Source organism: Miscanthus floridulus, chromosome 3 (assembly GCF_019320115.1).
Source record: "Miscanthus floridulus cultivar M001 chromosome 3, ASM1932011v1, whole genome shotgun sequence".
NCBI lineage: Eukaryota > Viridiplantae > Streptophyta > Magnoliopsida > Poales > Poaceae > Miscanthus > Miscanthus floridulus.
The window spans coordinates 20,050,105-20,062,252 of NC_089582.1; positions in this window are offsets into that span (position 1 = coordinate 20,050,105).

Consider the following 12,148-nt stretch of genomic DNA (forward strand, 5'->3'; position numbering starts at 1 on the left):
GCCTCCTCCATGGTCATGGCGATGAAGTTATCGGAGCCAGTGGTCCAGGTGATCTGGCCAATGGTGAACGTGAGGCCGTTCGGCGTAGCCATGGAGCCGGGGATGATGACCATCTTGTTCTTCTGGGGAGCAGTATGCACAGCCCCTACCTGGCGCGCCACTGTCGACGAAATATGGTCGGCAGTCTACCTAAGGGTATGCCCAAGGTAGTAGATTATCAGTAGACAGGTGCGCAAGCTATGAACGAGATGGTGACGCAAGACAGACACGAGGTTTTTATCCAGGTCCATCCACCGTGAAGGCGTAATACCTACGTCCTGCGTCTAATTGTATTGATGTATGTCAATGAGATGTGTTTTTGAGAGGGGTCCATGCCCACCTTATATAGTCTAGGGGGCAGGGTTATAGATCTAGAAACTAATCCTAACCAGTTACAATTGCCATAGGTGGCCTGATAAGGATTCCTATTCTAACCGACCAGGATCTTGCTTGATCTCCAAGTCTGCCTTGATTCCTTGCGCGGGACTCCGAGCAGATTGGCCGGGCCGCGCGTCGTCTTCTAGTGGTCCAGACCCCCTGGGCCAGGCTGGCCCAAGCTTAGCCGTAAGGGTATAGGGGTTAATACCCCCATAGGTTGCGGTTTTGGTGTGCAGTGACATCAAGGGGAAGGCCACTATTTATAAGGCGGAGCGGGGCAAAAAGGCGAACCATCTGCCAAGATTCACACGCCCACTACGCCATGACATGACACCTCCCTCCGAAGATCGTGCACACGCAATCTCTGGCCGTGCCCTCAAAGGACAGGCCGGATAATGATTCGTCTGATCGATAAGCCGAGAACCGTCATAGGTGAGGAAGGGTGCAGAGCTGAGAACACTCCTATGGCCCATTCAGGCCCTGGAGTTTGAAGGCCAGCCCACTAACGGGTTCACGGCCGATCCAGGGCACCCTAAGAGTGAGGGGTGGAAAGGGATGGGGCCGCTAGCTGCTAGTACTTGGGCGCACGAGCGCCGCAAGCATCCTAGCCCACGTTCGAGTCTTGACCAGATACGATCAATGGTTTTTTCTTGAAAAAAGGCAGAGAGCCCTTGGGACCAGTCGAACTGACCTGAGAACTATATGGATTGACCGCTAAAAATCTAGAGTCGGTCACCAGCTGACCCAAGTCAGATCCCCATGAACGGGATGCTGGGGGCCCACTCGAACTAGTCAGCTAACAACTCACCGAACACCATGGCTCGTCCATAGAGGAAAATCATGGCATGGCTCAACCCCTCTGGTTGCGGAAAACACAGACGGGGTGACGATCACAAAGACAAGCCGACCCTCAACCGGACCCCCACTACGCGCGGGGGCTCAAGGAAAGTTGGACTCACACGAAGACCGAACGCATGGTCGTAGAACAACAGACCCCCATAGGGGTCAAAATTAGGAAAGACATTTTCCAACCCACGAAATCTCACGGCTATACGCCCGAGGGGTCCAATTTTGATGAAATGGAATCACCAACCCCAGGTCACACCGTGGGCGACAAACAAAGGCCAAGGCCCTCAGAGTCCTCCCATTTGGAAAAGCCTCCAAAGGAGTATCCTACTCCTCCACTGGTTCGGGGGCTACTGTCGGGGACCAATACTATGGTACCCGAAGAGGAGGAGCTAATGACCATCAACATTGATTCATCTAAGTAGTCAAGAGCGTGACCACAGCTCCAACTGACCCTCAGGTGTGCAAGGTCCGCCTCGCCCAACCTTTGGGGGAGGGCACCGCCAGGGGGCGGGCTCTGCCTCGCCCGACCCCTAGGCCATGGGTTCCGTCTCACCCGACCTCTAGGGACGGGCTCTGCCTCACCTAACACTGAGGCCACAGGCTTCGTCTCGCTTGACTACGAGGCCATGGGCTTCGCCTCGCCTGATCTCTGGGGGAGGGCTCCGCCTCGTCTGACCCCGAGGCCATGGGCTCTGCCTTGTCCGACCCCAAGGTCGCGGGCTCCGCCTCGCCTGACCTCTAGGAGCGGGCTCTACCTCGCCCATTACCGAGGACGTGGGCTCCACTTCGCCCAACCCTAAGGTCATGGGCTCTGCCTTGCCTGACCTCTGGGGGCGAGCTCCGCCTCGCCCGACACAGAGGTCGTGGGCTCCACCTCGCCCAACTCTGAGGCCGCGAGCTTTGCATCGCTCGACCCCAAGGCCACAAGCTTCGCCTCGTCCAACCTCTAGGGGAGGGCTCTGCCTTGCCCGATCCCTAGGTCACTGGCTCCACCTCGCCCGACCCCGAGGTCACAGGCTCCGTCTCACCCAATGGAGACCCATACCGCCGCCAACCACTCTAGGTCCAAATGTATGGGCCTAGGTCAAAGCTGTGACACCAGGGAAGAGATCGACAAGCCCTGATGTAACCCGTGGCCATGATGGGCCATACTACAGGATTCACATCAAGAACAGCGTCGGGAGTATCGGTGTTGTTCGGCCTAACCCCCATACGAACACTGACAGGCACATCAGTTCACCACGATGTCCGCCAAGATGGAGTGGAGCAATTAGCAATGGAGTTGACTGGTAGTGATGAGAAACAAGTGAAGGCCGGCCCTGACAGGGACAAGGAGAAGAAACAAACTCGATGGGCATCCTTAACTGATGCTTCACCCAATTGTGTAAGATATCGACTGACATGTTCTATTGTGCTTATACCATCTTAACTAGTGAACTTGGCAAACTCTGGGAGCCAGTAATTTGCAGGAAGAGCGACCAAATCATACCATTCTAGATATGGGCGTTTGTACGAAAAAGTCATTCCTTTTGGCTTCAGACCAAACTGGTTCTTCATCATCTCGGTCACCTTGAGCAGCAACTCGTCAGCTTGCGGATTTGGATTTCTCGGTACTTGTTGACCCATCTGTGGATTGAAATCCCACGTGCCTTGATATCCTGGATTTGGTATCATGTGGAGGGTGTTATAATCCATGCCATAGTGATAGCCTTGTGGAATCTCAATCTATTGGGTCCTTTGGTGGCTTGCTGCTTGAAGTCTCTGATTATAGACATAAGGATCTATATCTCTACGGATCCTTTGAATTGATGGTGCTATCTTCTGAGCCGACGATGGTATGTGGCCTGATGTGCCAAAATTGATCATCTGGTTTTGACTTTGCCCTGCCGGCTGCTTCACATGCTGTACTGATAGTCCAGGATTGTACTGTATCTGATTTGTAGTAGTACCCGGAGTTTGTTCAGATGAACCTTGAAGTGTCTGGACGCCACCATTACCAGTTGGTGCTGCTTCTTGATGACTGGTACTGACTTGATTAGTCCCTTGGGTCAACAGATCTGGAATATTATAACAAGTCGATCCAACCTGACCAACTAGAATTCCATGAATCACCTCTTTCATGGCGTTGTGAAACACATCAATGAAAGCTTCATTGTGGCTTGATATGGCATAATGAACAGACTTGTCTATGGCTTCCATAAAGAAACGCCTGTCTTCAGCTTTGACCATATCTGTCTGCCCATGTAGGAGAACTCTTGGTAGTGGAAATTTCTGAATAATTGTGTTGTCACGTGTTTTGGTGTAGGACAACAAACACTTCTTCTGAAATTCTTCCGTAGCTTTGTTGATGGTATCCTTATCTTCATTAGGCAGGTCTTCATAATGTACCATAAGGATGCTGTCGTTGTTGTGAACCGCCATGATGATTGTGGTGTCCCACCGGGCGTGCCAGAAACATGTGTCGACACAGAATTTCGTCCCGTGCCGAGGACACATGCAGCAAGCCGGAAGGGTCCGCTCGATGGAGCAGATCCGCCTAGCTTCAGCGCAGGGGTGGTCAATTTGACCCTGCAATTGACAAGGAGAGAAAGTTCATCAGTAATTAAGGGCGGAACTTGTCGGTGTTACCAGACAGTCCCGAATGTACGGCTGTGAGAGCCGATATGAAAGGAAATCGGCTAAATAGCCGATTCCAGTATATTCATGAGAATAAGTCAATTAGAGCTCATGGGGTCGTGTGAAGAGAATCGGTTATCAATTAGGATAAACATCATTTTAACGAATATTAATCAATGGCAATAAGATATCAACAGTGATCGGTTTGTACTGAGCCAATGATTATTAGTAACCGAACTCCTCTTTGTATAAAGAAACAATTCAACATCACTTAACCATTTAATAAAGATAAATCTAATGAACATGTTAGATCTCATCTATCGCCATGACCAGTGGGGCATAAGGAAGAATCATGCAGGCCGTAGAAACAACAATAGACTCGATGACCCTAACTCATTACTAATATCAGTGGGGCATGAGGCAGAATCATGCAGGACGTAATACAATAACAAGATCATGGGGCTAACACATCTTTCAACTTATCTCTACTTCAACAATCTCGTGATGTGAACTGTTCGTGAAAGCATTCGATATCGGCTAAACAGTCGATTCAGGCATAGCGCACAGTTAAGGTCATGCTTCCTCAGGAACGGATCTATCAACCAATGATCCCCACTCCACGGTGCCAACAGTGGGGTGAGAGGCAGAATCCCACAGGCCGTGATGATGGGCCATGGAACGGTTTTCATTAACTAATAGATCTACTCAAGATCGAACATGCCTTAACCGCACGCTATGCACGATTAAGATTGACGCAAACCAGCCGATAAAAACATAACTCATCGTTTAAGATGTAGATTAGATCGGTTTTATATTAGCAAACGATGAGTTAAACGAGATATAAGGCCGATCCAGATCAATTTCAATTGGGCAGAGTGATATTGCTATAATTAGATAAACAATGAAAGCAATAAGCAATATCGGTAACTTAATGAATCTACCAAAGACTGCTATACTAAGGTAGAGCCGATAACTTGACCTTGATCTAATTCAAGCAGTGGGGTGTGAGGCAGAATCACACAGACCATACTTGAATTAGGCAAGAGTTGATAACTAGCTTATACCAGAGCCGCAGTGGGGGTCGACCGGATCAATGCAGCCATACGAACAGAGGTATAAACCATGACGGTACTTACAACAAGTAGTGGAGGTCGATCGGATCGATGCAGCCGTACTTGCCGAAGAACTCACCGAGATCTACTCTACTCCTACTCCTAAGGGGTGGCCGGAGCTGAAAAAAGTAATTGACTTGTATTTGATTGATTGGTTGATTCCTTTACAATAGTCGGGGTTTGGTATTTATACCCAAAGTCTAAAAACAAACCCTACTCGAGTATGACTCAATACAATCTTTGGTATAATGAAAACATTCCTAATTTAAGATAACTTGGACTCTAATCTTTCCCTTTTTGTAGAGTCCAACATGTCTCGTCTCAGCCCCGATCATAGCCTCTATCGTTATCTACCGGCGCCATCTGAACAAAGCCGATTCTAGCGTTGCATCTGAATCAGCTGGTTTCGATCTACATGCAACTGATCCCCTGCTGTCATGATCTTGGGAGCTCCCGAGCTTCTGAAATCCTTCTTCCAAATTCTGATGTAAACAAATGCCCCCCAATTTTGGGATGAAAGTAATTTTATACCAAAATTATCCTGTCCGCATCCCTGATTGGTCCACAGTCACGGGTAGAGAACCTTGATCTAGGGTCCATCATTTGTCGTCGCTTGCGTCCATTCACGAGCCTGTGCCTCAAAACCTTTTTCAAGAGTACCACTGTTTCACGGGCATTTGGATTCATCTCCCCGGGCTGGCTATAAAACACGTACCCACCCCTGGTGAGAGCAACTCACCGTTTCAGTCATGTTTCTCTTCCATCTGTCTTTCTGAGTGCTCCCAACTCCACTGGACCCTCCATGGCCTATCTCTTTGCGATAAAGATCTTGAGTGGTTAGAAGAATTCTTGTGCGTAGGGTGACTGTGTCGCTCATTCTAGCACCTTGTCGAGCAAGAGAATCAGCTACTGCGGCTAGAAGAAGTCTTGTGATGTCGCCTGCGTCTTCTCACCAGGCTCACAGAGCTGTTCTAATGTTTGCAAGGGCTAGAATGTGTGGACACTTTTCCCTTGTTTGTTCCATCAAATGCCTATCGGGAAAGCCACAAGCTTCTTTCCAGCGATCTCTCAGTCACCGAGGAATTAGCTGGGTATCTGTTAGGAAGGTGGCTCTTCCCTTTCTCTTGCACAATCTTATCAATGGGCCAACGTGACTTGGTTCACGATGACCCTCAGCCTTATGGGGATCCGGACTCCCTTCAATCCAAAGAAGCCTTGGTGGGTAGATCTCTAGTCAATGTAGATTCTTTGTATCCGTCTCACGATGCTTCATAATTTGGGGAAACGATAAGTTCGAATTTGTTACCCTTCTGTTATCCGTCCCTTGAATTCCTGGAATGCCGATCCGTTTCTGTATCTATTTTCAGTTTTCACATCCTCAGCGAAATCCATCTCCTTGCCTCCCCAGGCTATATATACGGACCACGGCTGAGGCTCAGAATGCTACCTGTCTCGTCTCAAACCTTCTGCGTTCTTAGTATAGTTCCTGCTCTTCTGTAGGTTTGAGATCATGGAGAACAGTAAGAGACCTGCTGAGGAGGCTCTTAACGAGCCCGCATCATCACGCCAGCGCCTTCATCACGGAGAAGGTGCCACTCGGGATGTCCCCATCATTCTGGAGCACAGGGTCAACCCGACTCAGCCGTCGGGATCATCCTCAACACTAATTCATTGCCAGCTCCCTAGTTATCCTAGGAGGCAAATTGATAATGTCAATCTAATCGCTTCCATCGATCGGACTGATCAGAGTCTATCCAACTGCCTTTCCCACGCGGAATCGGCTCTGGCCATGATTCAAATCCGATCATCCTCTGAGGCCGACCTGAGGGAACGGCTGGCCAAGGCTAAAGCCAGAATCATAGGTGAGAAGGCTACCACAATCTTCTTAGCTTTTCTTAACTTTTGCTTTTGAGATTTTCTGATCATCCCTTCCTTTGAATTTTTAGATATAACTGCTCAGTTGGAAAGCCTTCGATCAGCCATAGATCACGCGGCGGGGTTTGTCAATGTTAGGGGTGCTGTTCTGGCAATCCATTTGCATGACATTCCAAACCGCGTCAGGGAGGTTGTTCTCCATGGTGTTCGTCATGGCGCTCCCACAGCGTTGGCTACTGCACAAGTCTGCTCTGGCCACAATCTTCAGCTTCTTCCTCATGGTTTCCCAGATGTAGTGCCCCCAGGGATCATGAGTGTTTGACTGAGGAATTCTCTAGCGCCGCCAATTCTGTAGCTTTCAATACTTTGGCCGATGACATAGTAGGCAAAGTGTTTTCCGGCCCATGACTTGTAATAGGCGACATTTAGCAAAAAAAATTATGTGTCTTGAGTGATTTCCCTTTTGTTTTTGTGCTTCATACCATACGTATCGCTCTGTCTGTATAATCGATACGCATTGTACCGGCTTTCACCCCTTCGGGTCTACTTTTGCGCTAGCGACGATACCCCCCCCCCGGTATCGGCCATTAGAGCTGACGACCGAGCAAATCGGTTGTTAAGTATCAATCCAAATGCTAGGGTAATACTCCTTCAAATATTCCCCGTTTGACTGCTCTGCTGAATTCTCCTTCTCTTCTTAGTACCTTCAAAATACAAGTATTGCCAAGCGCATATTTGATCCGATAAGGTCTTTCCTAGTTGGGTGACCTTTCGCCGAACCTGCTGTTCCCTGACCCGATCGGCGATTTTACTTTCCACACTAAGTCTCCTTTAGAAAATTGCTTAACCCTGACCTCTTAATCGTAATATCTTGCAATCCTCAGTTTATTGGCTTCAATATTTTTCAAGAGCATGCAGCCGAAGGCAACCCAAGTCTTCAAAGTCATCCATCACAAAATTCTGGTAGACTTCGGCTTGATAAATCCTTTTGCGACGTGACACGCCTTGATCCAGTTTGAACTTCCCAAAGAAAGACTGCGTTGTGTCCATGCACAAGTTCATAAGGCGATCACATTAGCTCCTTCGCTCTTGGTCACCAAGGGCGACCTATTCTCAGCCCTCCTTATAGTCTCGTCTCCCTTTTCGGCCAAGGGGCACTTGAACAGGCAAGAGGTTTAAAGAACCACTATAGTTGACTAAGTACGTCCGCTTTGGCTAAAGAGCCGATCCTTTGAGAATAGCCGATTCTAGACTTCTGATCTTAATCCCACTCAAGTCTAAAAACATGGCCTTCATTAAGGGAGCCCCTTGATCTTCTATCCTTAGTCATCTGGTGCCGTATTTTCTTCGACACTGGTGAAGCGGCGCTTTGCCTCCTATTAACTGCGGTTGCCTTTTGCGCGTCCCGAGGCGTCCATCCCTTCGCTTCATGTCTTCAAATACCAGTCGATGTCTTTCGCCTCAAACACATCTCCATCCGCAACTGTTCCTTTGCTCTTTTCCACCTGCCGAAACCCTGTAGCGGTTAGATCCAATCATTCTTCATGGCTGGCGAAAATAACCGAGGCAAGCGCACGGCGGAGGAAATCCCAGAAGAGAATATGTCGATGAATCAGTGCCTCTGGCGCTTGAGGTGAGATTGACATTTCTTGTTCATGATGATGAACAGTTCTAATCCACCTACAGGTTTGTTGTGAATGACAGTCTCTGTCCTCTTCCTAGGGCCAGTGGGCCCTCTGACGCCGCATCTTCTATGCTGGCCTCGTCATCGGACTCCTCTGATTCCTACAATGGCGACGACGCCCGGCGCTACCTTCATGAGTGGAGGATGGCCCAGAACCGTTACTCCGAGGCGACCTGGGAGACCGGTCAACTGGAGACCCGCCTCGAGGTTTCCTAGGCCGCTCTTCATGCGGCCGAGGAAGAGGCTAACACCGCTCGAGCGTGGCTGACTGAATTGGATGCCACGGTGGCAGGTACGATGAGCCTCAGGAACGTCTTTAGTCTGATCTTGGCTATTTTTATCTTGATAGCTTTTCCTCTTCTGTGATCACTAGCCCTGACAACGCGGTTGGAGTCTCTCCAACTGGCGGCGAACACGGCCGTGGACGCCATCAATGCTCGGGGTTCCTCTGTTGATGCTCGTCTTCAAGACATCCTGGCTTGTGTCTAGGAAATCGCCCTCCACGGCGTTCGCCACAGCGCATCAGTGGCGCTGACCGTGGCGTAGGTTCGGATAGGGTACGAGCTCCATGCCATGGAGACCGTCTTCCCAGTAGGCGATGGCCCTAAGGAGCACGAGGACCTGCTTGAAGAATTTACCATGGCAGCGGAGGCCGTAGTGGACATCGCATCCGCGCGGGTTGTGGTGAACAAGGTCTTTGATTAGCTTGTACTTAGGGTAACCCTGATGAACAAAGACTCCAGTTCTTTCCGTGGATGCACCTCGGTACAATGTTCTTGTGTATGACTGTTTCTATCTTTTGTTTTTTGCTCTATAGGCGGTACATATCGTATCGGCTATTACTATCTTTGAAGATGTTTACTTTTTTGAACTAGAGGCGATACCCTCCTGGTATCGGCTATTAGAGCCGAGAATGAATTAGCTACCAAGTGTTGATCAGATGCTAGGATAACGCCCCACAGAACTTTCAATACAAAAGGTCAGACGAGTAATCATCCTAGGTCAAGCGTTTTATTAAGCAAAACAGAACTTCTCTTAAAAAATCCTTTAACTCTGAATCGCACTCACACTTTAACTCAGCCTTCACATACGTCGGCCTAAACCCATCTCCAAGACTTAATACTCATTTTTCCTTTGATCCAACGGCCGACGTGAAGCTGTGACTTTTCTACTAAAACAAACTCTCAGAGCCGATCGCCGGCATTGGCTGTTGGCTTTTATTGCTGATTTTAATAAAGCCTCCTTTCCATGTCTTGCCAGAGAAACATTCGAAATCTCCTAGTTCCCAAAAGACTAGATCGGTTGTCGCAATACTTATAGACTCATCAACGCGAACCACCTCAACATCATCTCCATGCCATTGAATCAAACACTGATGCATGGTCGATGGCACACAACAGTTTGCGTGAACCCAGTCACGACCGAGGAGTAAACTGTATGATCCTTTTCCATCGATGACAAAGAACGTGGTGAGCAGAGTTTTACTCCCGATTGTCAGTTCGACGTTCATTGCCCCCCGGGTCTTAGACGTATTACCTCCGAAGTCTCTAAGCATCATGTCGGTTTCAAACAAATCTCCTCGTCCCATGCCAAGCTTATGAAAAGTGGTGTATGGCATAAGGTTGACAGAAGCACCTCCGTCTACCAACATTTTGTTCATCGGCTTCCCATCAACAAAACCTTTCATGTATAAAGCCTTCAAGTGTCGATGTTTGACTGGCTTATCAAATATTGTGTTGTACAACCGTCAACTTGGCAACTATTTCCTCATACTCCAATTCATCGAAATCTGAATAAATCTCTTGATCTGCTGGAGCTCTGAATTTCAATGGCAATAGAAAACCATTTGGATATTAGCCGATGGTTGCCCTCTATTGGCTATTTGCTTTGCACGCCATACTTGAAGTTTACCGGATACCTGAGCCTGTTCCAACTCCTTATTCCTTAGGCGCTGCACCCTTCTCTTCTGGCTCCTTGTTAGTCCTCCAGGGCACCATTGGCCTTCCTACCACGTGTATCTTCTTTCAGTGCCTTCCTCTTCATGATCAGCCTAATCCTATCCAATGACTCTTTTTCCCAACCAATCATGAACACTTTTGTTTTTTAAGCACCGATCCATGTTGTTATGATGATATGCATCTTGAGCGTGGATAGACCAGCGGTTGGTTTGAGATTGCCTATACTCCCGATATTGATTGCTACATTCTGGACAGTCGTGTCAGGTAGGCAACTTCAAACCTTCATTCCAGCAATGCCTAAAGAAGGGACAATTCCAATGTAATTCAACTTGTTCCCTTTCATACCACTCTTCTTCTAATTGATGCTAGTATGCTTGATCTTTTAACCAACATTGATAATCCTTTTCCTTCTATCGCTGTCATTTATTCAACAGAATCCAAGATGTGACACACGGCTTTGACATCTCTGCTTTCGACGTCTTCCTCTGCTCGTATCGGCTCTTTTGTTCGGCATGACGTCTTCTAATCTCTCTGTACTCATCAGCCAATATTTGCATTTTGGGATCGACTGTCCCAGCTTCTCTCGATTTGGTCGATGTTAGGACCTTGGTTTTTCCTTTGAAAAGCCTAGCATCAACCATGTTCTGATCTCCTGGGAAAGGATTATCATTGACTTTCATCTTCCGAGGTGTATCGAATTTGAGCCTCCCTTGCTGAATAGCTCTCTGTATATGCTGCCTGAAGATTTTGCATTCATTAGTAGAATGAGAAGTAGCGTTATGGAATTTGCAGAACTTCTTGTTCTTCAACTAATCAGGGGGTAACATAACATGATCGTCTAGCAATTTGATCTAGCCCTTCTCAAGTAAGAAGTCAAAGAGCTTGTCCGATTTTATGACATCAAAGTCATAGCTCTCCTTAACTCCTCCTCTCCAAGGATTTAGCACCGTTACTGTCTTCTTGCCCCAATTCCATTCAACTGCAGCAACCTCCTCTTCTTCATCTTCATAGCCGTCTTCAATTGAGTATGGATCATAAGCTTTGGCTACTGTGGTGCTCTTCTGGAATCAGGTATCTCTACGCATACTCTGGAATTGGCTATTGAGCATTGCTACCCGTTGAGCCAATTGTCCCAAGTTGTCAAACTTTTGTCCTAGCAGCTTTTCTTTCTACATTGGCAACATTCCTTGGATGACTAAAGCAGCTAGCTGATCATCGGCCAAGCTCAATGAGAAACACAGATTCTTAGTCTCTCGGAATCTCTGAAGAAACTCAGTGCCCGATTCATTAGTCCTCTATCTCATGGTTGTCAAATCGATTATTTTCTTCTCTCCAGTCCTAGTGTAAAAATATGTATGAAACTTCTTCTCTAGGTCGGCCCAATTGGCAATGGAGTTGACTGGTAGTGACGAGAACCAAGTGAAGGCCGGCCTTGATAGGGACAAGGAGAAGAAATGAACTTGATGGGCATCCTCAACTGATGCTTCACCCAATTGTGTAAGATACCGACCGACATGTTCTATTGTGCTTATACAGTCTTGACTAGTGAACTTGGCGAACTCTGGGAGCCTGTAATTTGCAGGAAGAGTGACCAAATCATGCCATTCTGGATATGGGCGTTTGTATGAAAAAGTCAT